The sequence below is a fragment of the Dipodomys merriami genome, unplaced genomic scaffold (genome assembly GCF_024711535.1).
Source record: "Dipodomys merriami isolate MVZ:Mamm:240054 unplaced genomic scaffold, mDipMer1.0.p SCAF_47, whole genome shotgun sequence".
In the NCBI taxonomy this organism is placed as follows: domain Eukaryota; kingdom Metazoa; phylum Chordata; class Mammalia; order Rodentia; family Heteromyidae; genus Dipodomys; species Dipodomys merriami.
Genome location: NW_027206035.1, coordinates 4,060,914 through 4,070,956, shown reverse-complemented (window position 1 = coordinate 4,070,956; position 10,043 = coordinate 4,060,914).

Below are 10,043 nucleotides of genomic sequence, written 5' to 3'. Positions count from 1 at the left end.
TTAGGGTTAGGGTGAGGGTTAGGTTTAGAGCAGGGTGAGGTTTAGGGTTAGGGTTAGGATTAGGGTTAGGATGAGGGTTAGTTTGAGGGTTAGGGTTAGGGTTAGTGTGAGGGTTAGGGTAAGGTTTAGCATTAGGTTTAGGATGAGGATAAAGGTCAGGTTGAGTGTTAGGGAGAGGGTGAGGTTTAGGGTTAGGGTTAAGGTTAGGGTGAGGGTTAGCGTTAGGGTTAGGGTGAGGTTTAGGGTATGGGTAAGTTTTAGGTGAGGGTTAGTTTGAGGGTGAGGGTTAGGGTTAGGATGAAGGTAAGTTTAGGGTGAGGTTTAGGGTGAGGTTGAGGGTTAGGTTTAGCATTAGGGTTAGGTGAGTGTTAGGGTTATGGTGATGGTTTGGGTTATGTTTAAGGATAGGGTGAGGATTTAGGTTAGGTTTAGGTTTAGGGTGAGGGTTAGGGTTAGTGTGATGGTTAGTGTGATGGTGAGGGTCAAGGTGAGGGTGAGGGTTAGGATGAGGGTGAGGGTGAGGGTTAGGGTTAGGATTAGAATTAGGGTGAGTTTTAGGGTTAGGGTTATGGTTAGGGCTAGGGTTAGGGTTATTGTTAGGGTTAGGTTTAGGATTACGTTGAGGGTGCAGGTGAGGGTTAGTGTTAGTGTTAGGGTTAGGTTTAGGGTTAGGGTTAGGGTGGTGTTGTCTGTTAGGTTTAGGATTAAAGTTAGGTTTAAGGTAAGGTTGAAGGGGAAGGGGAGGTTGAGCTTGAGGGTTAGGATTACGGTTAGGTTTAGGGTGAGGGCTAGGGTACGGGTGATAGTTACGGTGAGGGTGAGGGTTTCAGTTAGGTATGGGTTAGGGTGAGGGATAAGATTAGGTTGAGGGTGAGGGATAAGCTGAGCTTAGGTTTAGGGTGAGGGATAGGGTTAGGGTTAAGGTGAGGGTTAAGTTTAGGGTGATGTTTAGGGTGAGGATGAGGGTTAAGGTGAGTGTTAGGGTTAGGGTGAGGGTGAGGGTGAGGGTGTGGGTGAGGGTTAGGGTTAGGTTTAAGTTCAGGGTGAGGGTGAGAATGACGGTGTGGGTGAGGGTTAGGTTTAGGTTTAGTTTTAGGGTGAGGGTGAGGTTGAGGGTAAGGGTTAGGATTAGGAATAGGGTTAGGGTTAGGTTTAGGCTGAGGGTGACGGTCAGGGTGAGGGGGAAGGTTAGGGTTAAGGTTAGGGTGAGGGTGAGGGTTACGGTTAGTGAGAGGGTTATGGCTAGTTTAATGGTTAGGGTTAAGTTGAGGGTAAGGTTTAAGGTTTGAGTGAGGGTGAGGGTGAGTGTTAGGGATATGGTTAGGGGTATTCTTTGGGTTAGGGTTTGGGTGATGTTTAGGGTGAGGGTTAGGTTTAGGATGAGGATGAGTGTTCGGGTGAGGGTTCGGGTGAGGGTGAAGGTAAGGGTTAGGGTGTGGGTGAGGATTAGGGTTAGCGTGAGGGTTAGTGTTAGGTTTAGGGTTAATGTGAGGGTGTGGGTTAGGGGTAGAGTTAGGGTTACTTTGAGGGTTAGGGTTAGGGTTAGGGTTATGGAGAGGGGTAGGGGTAGGTTTAGGGTGAGGTTTGGGTGAGTGTGAGGATTAGGGTGAGGGTGAGTGGTAGTATTAGGGTTATGGTTAGGGTTAGGGTGAGGGTTAGGGTTAGGTTTAGGGTTAGGATGAGGGTTAGGCTGATGGTTAGGGTTAGGGTTAGTGTGAGTGTTAGGTTTAGGCTTAGGGTTTGGGTTAGTTTGAGGATAAAGGTTAGGTTGAGGGTTAGTGTGAGGGTGAGGGTTAGGGTAATGGTGTGGGTGAGGGTGAGGGTATGGGTTAGGGTCATGGTTAGGGTTACGGTGAGGCTTAGGCTGAGAGTTAGGGTTAGGGTTAGTGTGAGGGTTAGGTTTAGGGTTAGGGTTAGGTTTAGGGTTATGATTAGGGTTAGGATAATTTATAGGCTGAGGGTTAGGGTTAGGGTTAGTGTGAGGGTTAGGTTTAGGGTTAGGATAAAGTTTAGGGTGAGGGTAAAGTTTGGGGTGAGGTTTAGGGCGAGGGTGATGGTTAGGGTTATTGTTACGGTGAGGGTGAGGGTTAGGGTTAGGGTTAGGTTTAGGGTGTGGGTAAGTGTTAGGGTGAGGGTTAGGTTTAGGGTCAGGGTAAAGGTTAGGGTTAGGGTTAGGGTGAGGGTGAGGGTCAGGGTTAGCATTAGGGTTAGGGTGAGTGTGAGGGTTAGGGTGAGGGTTTGGATTAAGGTTAAGGATAGGGTGTGGATTAGGGTTGGGTTAGGTTTAGGGTGAGTGTTAGGCTAAGGCGTAGGGTTAGAGTTAATTTGAGGGTTCGGTTTAGTGTGAGGGTTAGGGTTAGGGTTAGGGTGTCGGTAAAGTTTAGGTTGAGGGTTAGTGTGATTGTGAGTTTTAGGGTTAGCATTAGGTTTAGGGTTAGTGTTAGGATGAGGGTTAGGGTTAGGTTTAGGGTTAGGGTGAGGTTGAGGGTGAGTTTTAGTGTTAGGGTTAGGGTTATGGTGAGGGTTCTGGTTAGGGTTATGGTGAGTTTTAGTGTTAGGGCAATTTTTAGTGTGAGGGTGATGTTTAGGGTGAGGGTGAGTGCTCGGGTGAGAGTTAGGTTTAGGTTTATGTTTAGGGATAGGATTAGGTTGAGGGTATGGTTTAGGGTGAGGGTTAGGTTTAGGATGAGGTTTAGGCTGAGAGTTAGGGTTAGGGTTAGTTTGAGGGTTAGGGTTTGCGTTAGGGTTAGGGTTATTGTGAGGGTTAGGGTTAGTGTTAGGATGAGGGTGAGGATTACGGTTAGGGTTAGGTTTAGGATGAGGGTTAGGCTGAGGGTTAGGGTTAGGTTTAGTGTGAGGATTAGTGTTAGCGTTAGGGTTAGGGTTATGGTGAGTGTTAGGGTTAAGTTAAGGGTTATGGTGAGTGTTAGGGTTAGGGAGGGTTAGGGTGAGGGTGAGGGTTTCAGTTAGGGTTAGCGTTAGGATGTGGGTTAGGCTTAGTGTTAGTGTGAGTGTTAGGCTTAGGGTTAGTGTTTGGGTTAGATTGAGGGCAAAATTTAGGTTGAGGTTTAGGGTGAGGTTTACGGTTAGGATGAGGGTTACGTTTAGGTTTAAGGTGAGGGTTAGGGTGAGGGTTAGGGTTAGGGTTATGGTTATGGTTAGGGTTAGGGTTAGTGTAGGGATTAGTGTGAACGTCAGCTTTAGGTTTAGGGTTAGGGTCAGGGTTAGGGTTAGGGATAGGGTTAGCGTGAGGTTTAAGGTTAGGGTTGTGGTTAGTGTGAGGGTAAGGTTTAGGGTGAGGGTTTGGGGTAGGTTGATGTTTAGTGTGAGGTTGAGGGTTAGTGTGAAGGCGGGGGGAGGGGTAGGGTTAGGTTGAGGGTGCGGGTGAGTGTGAGGTTGAGGGTGAGGCTTAGGGTTAGCGTTAGGATGAGTGTGAGGGTTAGGGTTAGGATTAAGTTTAGGGTTAGTGTTAGGCTGAGGGTGAGGTTGAAAGTAAGTGTGAGGGTTAGGGTTAGGGTTAGGGGGAGGGTTAGTGTGATGGTGAGGGTGAGGTTGAGGTTTAGGGTTAAGATTAGGTTTAGGGTGAATTTTAGGGTTAGGTTTAGGTTAGGGTTATTGTTTGGATTAGGGTTAGGGTGAGGGTGAGGGTGAGGTTTACGGTTCAGATTAGATTTAGGATTAGGGTAATGCTGAGGGGGAAGTGGAGGTTGAGGGTGAGGGTTAGGGTTAGGGTGAGGGTGAGGGCTAGGGTGAAGGTGAGGGTTAGGGTGACGGTGAGGGTTTCGGTTAGGTAAGGGTTAGGTTTTGGGTGAGGATTAGGGTGAGGGTGAGGGTTAAGCTGAGGTTAGGTTTAGGGTGCGGGTTAGGGTCAAGGTGTGGGTGAGGGTTAGGGTTTGTGTGATGTGTAGTGTGAGGGTGAGTGTGAGGGTTACGGTTAGGGTTAGGTTTAGGGTGAGCTTGAGGTGAGGGTTAGGATTAGGAATAGGGTTAGGGTTTGGGTTGGGCTGAGGTTGAAAGTCAGTGTGAGAGTGAAGCTTAGGGTTAGGGTTAGGGTTAGGGTGAGGTTTACGTTTAGTGTGAAGGTTATGGTTAGGGTTAGGGTTAGTTTTAGGGTTAGGGTGAGGTTTAGGTTTTGGATGATATTTAGGGTTTAATGTTAGGGGTAGGGTGTGTGTTAGGTTATGGGTGATGTTCAGGGTAGGGTGAGGCTTAGGGTGAGGATGAGGGTTCGGGTGAGGGTGAGGGGTCGGGTTCGGGTGAGGTTTAGGGGTGGGTTAGGATTAGGGTTAGGGTTAGGGTTAGGGTGAGGATTAGGGAGAGTGGAAGGGGTAGGGTTAGGGTGAGGTTTAGGATGTGGGTAAGTGTTAGGGTGATGGTTAGGGTGAGGGTGAGGGTTAGAGTTTGGGTGAGGGTAAGGGTTAGGTTGAGGGTTAGGGTGAAGGTTAGGGTGAGTGTTTGGGTTAAGGTTAAGTATAGGGTGAGGATTAGGGTTAGGGTTAGGGTTAGGCTGAGGGTTAGGCTAAGGATTAGCGATAGGGTTAGTGTGAGGGTTAGGTTTATTGTGAGGGTTAGGGTTAGGGTTAGTGTTAGGGTGACTCTAACGGTTATGATGAGGGTTAGTGTGTGAGTTTTAGGGTTAGCATTAGGTTGAGGGTTAGGGTTAGGATGAGTGTTAGGGTTAGGGTTAGGGTTATGGTTAAGGTGAGAGCTAGGTTGAGGGTGAGGGTTAGGGTGAGGGTGAGGTTGAGGGTTAGGTTTTCAGTCAGGTAAGTGTTAGGGTTAGGGTTAGGGTGAGGATTAAGTTGAGGGTGTGGGTTAAGGTTAGGGTTAGGGTTAGGATTAGGGTGAGCATGAGGGTAAGGGTTAGGGTGAGTGTGAGGGTGAGGGTTATGTTTAGGGTTAGTGTGAGGGTTAGGGTTATAATTAGGATTAGGGTTAAGGTGAGGGTTATGGTTAGGGTTAGGGTGAGTGTTAGGGGTAGTGTATGAGTGTGAGGGTTAGGGTGAGGGTGAGTGTTCTGGTGAGAGAAAGGGTTAGGGTTAGTGTTAGGGATAGGGTTAGTGTAGGGGTAAGGGTAAGGGTGAGGGTTAGGTTGAGGGTGAGGTTTAGGGTTAAGATTAGGGTTAGGGTTAGTGTAAGTGTGAGGGTGAAGGTGAGGGTTAGGGATAGGGTGAGGATTAGGGTAAGGGTTAGGGTTTGGGTTATGGTGAGGGTAAGTGTTAGGGTAAGTTTTAAAGTGAAGATGAGGGTTAGGGTTAGCATTAGGGTTAGGGTTAGGGTTAGGATGAGGTTGAGGGTTAGTGTTAAGATTAAGGTTATGGTTAAGTTTAGGGTGACGGTGAGGGTGTGGGTGAGGTTTAGGTTTATTGTTAGTGTGAGGGTTAGGCTTAGGGTGAGTGTTAGGTTTAGGGTGAGGGTTAGGTTTAGGGTAATGTTTAGGGAGAGGGTGAAGGTTAGGGTTAGGTTTAGGGTTAGGGTGATGGTGAGGGATAGATTTAGGATTAGGGTTAGGGTGAGGGTGAGGGTGATGTTGAGGGTGATATTTATTGTGACAGTGAGGGTTACGGTGAGGATGAATGTTAGGGTTCGGGTGAGGGTTCAGGTGAATTGAGGGTTAGGGTGTGCTTGAGGGTTAGGTTTAAGTTTAGGGTTATGGTGAGGGTTAGGGTTAGGGTTAGGGTTAGCATGAGATTTATTGTGAGGTGTTGAGATAGGATTAGGTTGAGGGTTAGGGTGAGGGTGAGGATTAGCGTTAGCGTTAGGGTTAAGGAGAGGGTTAGGTTGAGGTTTAGGTTTAGGGTGAGGGTGAGGGTTAGGGTGAAGGTGATGGTGATGATTTCTGTTAGGTAAGGGTTAGCGGTATTTTTAGGGTGATGATTAGGGTGAGATTGAGGGTTAGTGTGAGTGTTATTGTAAGGGTGAGGGTTGGGGTTAGGATTTGGGTGAGGGTTAGGGTGTGGGTGAGGGTTAGGGTTAGGTTGAGTTTTAGGGTGATGGTGAGCATTAGGGTAATTGTGAGTGTTAGGTTTGAGTTTAGGTTGAGGGTTAGTTTTAGAGTGAGGGTCAGGGTGAGGGTTAGGGTGAGGGGTATTGTTAGGGTTAGCGGGAGGGTTAGGGTTAGTGTGAGGGTTAGGGTTAGTGTTAGAGTTAGGGTTAGTGTGAGGATAAGGGTTAGGGTGAGGTTTAGGTTAAGGGTGAGGGTTAGGATTATCGTTAGGGTTAGGGTAAGTTTAGAGTGAGGGTTAGGGTTAGGGTTAGGGTTAGGATGAGGGTGAGGGTTAAGGTTAGGGTGATGTTTAGGTTGAGGGTGAGGGTTAGGTTGAGGATGAGGGTGAGGGTTAGGTTGAGGGTGATGGTGATGGTGAGGGTTAGGGTGAGGGTTAGGGTTAGGGTTAGGGTGAGGTTTAGGTTTACTTTAAGGGTTAGGGTTATTGTTAAGTTTAGGGTTAGTGTGAGGATGAAGGTTAGGGTTACGGTTAGGATGAGGTTAAGGTTTAGGTTGAGGGTTAGGGTGAGGGTGAGGCTTAGGGTAATGCTTAGGGTGAGGGTGAGGGTGAGGGTTAGGGTGAGGTTTAGGGCTAGGGTTAGGATTAGTGTGAGGCTTAGGGTTAGGTTTAGGGTGAAGGTAAGTATTAGGGTGAGGGTTAGGGTGATAGTGAGGGTTAGGATTATCGTGAGTGTTATTGTGAGGTTTAGGGTGAGTGTTAGGTTAGAGTTAGGGTTAGGGTTAGGGTGAGGGTGAGTGTTAGCGTTACTGTTAGGTTGAGCTTTAGGGTTAGATATAGGTTTTTTGTTAGGATTATGGTTAGAATGAGAGCTAGGGTGAAGGTGAGGTTTAGGGTTAGGTTTAGGTTAGGATGAGGGTTAGGTTTAGGAGAGGGTTAATGTTAGGTTTAGGGTGAGGGTTAGGTTAGTGTGATGTTAAGTTTGAGGGTGAGGTTTAGGGTCAAGGTGAGGGTTCGGGTTAGGCTTAGGGTCAGGGTAAGTGTGAGGGTTAGGTGTAGGATTAGGGTTAGGTTTAGGGGTAGAGTTGCAGTGAGGGTTGGGTTTAGTGTGAGGGTTAGGGTGAAGGTAAGTATTAGGGTGAGGGTTAGGGTGATAGTGAGAGTTAGGATTATCGTGAGTGTTAGTGTGAGGGTTATGGTGAGTGTTAGGTTAGAGTTAGGGTTAGGGTGAGGGTGAGGGTTATGGTTAGTGTTAGGGTTAGGGTTAGGTTTAGGGTAAGGGTGAATGTGAGGGTGAGGGTTAGGGTTATTGTTAGTGTTACGGTTAGGGTTAGGTTGAGGGTGAGTGTGAGGGTGAGGGTGAAGGTGAGGGTTAGGGTTAGTGTGAGGGTTTGGATTATTTTTAAAGTTAGGGTGAGGGTGAGGTTTAGGGTGAGGGTTCGGGTTCGGGTGAGGATGATGGTAAGGGTGAGAGTTAGGGTGTCTGTGAGTGTTAGGGTAAGGCTGTGGGTTCCGGTTAGGGGTAGCATTAGCATGAGGGTTAGGGATAGGGTTTGAATTAGGGTGAGGTTTAGGGAGAAGGATGGGGATAGGGTTAGGGTTATGGTTAGTGTGAGGATTAGGGTTAGGGTTAGGTTTAGGGTGAGGTTTACACTTAGGGTTAAGGTGAGGGTTAGGGTTAGGGTTAGGATTAGTGTTAGTGTGAGTATAAGGGTTAGGGTGAGGGTTAGGGTGAGAACGAGGGTTAGGGTTAGCCTGAGGGTTAGGGTGAAGGTTAGGGTGGGGGTTAGGGTGAGGGTTAAGGTTAGGGTTAGGTGAGGATTAGGGTGAGCGTAAGGTTTATCATGAGGGTTAGGGTGAGGGTGAGGTATAGGGTTATGGTCAGGGTAAGGGATAGGGCGAGGGTTAGGGTAAGGTTGAGGGTTAGGGTTAGCATTATTGTTAGGGTGAGGGTGAAGGTTAGGGTGAGGTTTAGGGTTAGGGTTAGGGATAGGGTGAGGATTAGGGTTAGGGTTACGTTTAGGGTGAGGGTTATGCTGAGGGGTAGGGTTAGGGTTAGGGTTAGTGTGAGAGTTAGGGTGAGGGTTAGGGTTAGGGTTAGGGTTAGGATGAGTGTTAGTGTGAAGGTGATGGTGAGGGCGAGGGTGAGGGTGAGAGTTAGGTTTAGTTTTAGGGTTATGGTTAGTTTTAGGTTTAGGTTTAGGGTGAGGACTAGGGTGAGGTTGAGGTCTAGGGTTAAGTTTAGGACTAGGGTGAGGGTTAGGTTTAGTGTGAGGGTTAGGGTTAAGGTTAGGTTTAGGGTGAGGGTAAGAGTGAGGGTGAGGGTTATGGTGAGAGTGAGGGTTAGGGTTAGCCTGAGTGTTAGGGTGAGGGTTACAGTGATGGTTAGGTTTAGGGTTAGGGTTAGTGTTAAGGTTAGGATGTGGGTGAGGATTATGGTTAATGTTAGGGTGAGAGTTAGGGTTAAGGTGATGTTTAGGTTGAGGGTGACAGTTAGGTTGAGTGTTCGTTTTAGGGTTAGGGTGAGTCTTAGGGTGTTGGTGAGGGTTAGGGTTAGTGTCAGGGTTTGGGTGACGGTGAGGGTTAGGTTTAGGTTAAAGTTAGGGTAAGGGTGACGTTTACGGTTATGTTTAGGGTGAGGGTTAGCGTTAGTGTGAGGATTAGGGTTAGGGTTAAGGTAAAGGTTAGGGTGAGGGTTAGGGTTAGGGTTAGGGTTAGGATGAGGGTGAGGCTGAGGGTTAGGGTTAGGGTTCGGGGGAGGGTAAGGGTAAGGGTGAGGGTAATGTGAGGGTTAAGGTTAGGCTTAGGTTTAGGGTGAGGTTTAGGTTGAGGGTTAGTGTTAGGGTTAGGGTGTGGGTTAGGGTTAGGGTTAGGATAAAGTTAGCATTATGGTGACATGTACGGTTAGGTTAGGGTGAGGGTTAGGGTTAGTGTGAGGATTAGGATTAGGGTTAGGGTTAAGCTTAGGGTGAAGGTGAGGGATAGGGTTAAGGTGAGGGTAAGGGTTAGGGCGAGGTTTAGTGTGAGGTTGAGGGTTAAATGTTAGCCTTAGGGTTACGGTGAAGGGGAGGGTTAGGGTGAAGGTTAGGGTTAGGTTTAGCTATAGGGTGAGGATTAGGTTTTGGGTTAGGTTTAGTGTGAAGGTTAGGTTGAAGAGTAGAGTTAGGGTTAGGGTTAGGGTGAGGGTTAGTGTTAGGGAGAGTTTGAGGGTGAGTGTAAGGGTTAGGGTGAGCGTTAGTGTGAGGTTTAAGTTCAGGGTTATCATTAGGTTTAGGGTGAGGGTTAGGGTTAGGATTAGGGTTAGGGTGGGGGTGAGGGCTAGTGTTAGCATTAGGGTTAGGGTTAGGGTTAGGTTTAGTGTGAGGGTGAGATTGAGGTGAGGTTTCGGGTTAGGTTTAGGATTAGGTTTATGGTTAGGGTTAGGCTGAAGGTGGGCTTGAGGTTGAGGTTGAGGGTTAGATTTAAGATGAGTTTTACGGTGAGGGCTAGGTTGAGGGTGAGGGTTATGGTGAGGGTTAGGGTGAGGGTGAGGGTTTCGGTAAGGAAAGGCTTTGGGTTAGGACTAGGGTGAGGATTAGGATGAGGGTGAGGTTTAAGGTGAGGGTTAGGGTTATGTGAGGATTAAGGTTAGGTTTAGGGTGAGGGTTAGGGTTAGGGTGATGTTTAGCGTGAGGGTGAGTGTTAGGGTGAGGGTGAGGGTGAGGGTTTAGGTGAGGGTTAGGGTTGGGGTGAGCGTTAGGGTGATGGTGAGGGTTAGGGTGAAAGTGAGGGTTAGGTTTAGGTTTAAGGTTAGGGGGAGGGTTAGGGTTATGGTGAGCGTATGGGTTAGGATGAGGTTTAGGGTGAGGGTAAGGTTTCAGGATAGTGTTAGAGTTAGGGTGATGGTTAGAGTTCAGGTTAGGCTTAGGGTGAGGGTGAGGGTTAGGGTTAGTAATTAGGGTTAGTGTCAGGGTGTGGGTAAGTTTTAGACTGAGGTTAGTTTTAGGGTGAAGTTTAGGGTTAAGTTGAGGGTTAGGGTGAGCATTAGGGTGAGGGTTAGGTTTAGGTTTAGGGTTAGGGTGTGGGTTAGGGTGAGGTTTAGTGTTAGTGTTAGCGTTA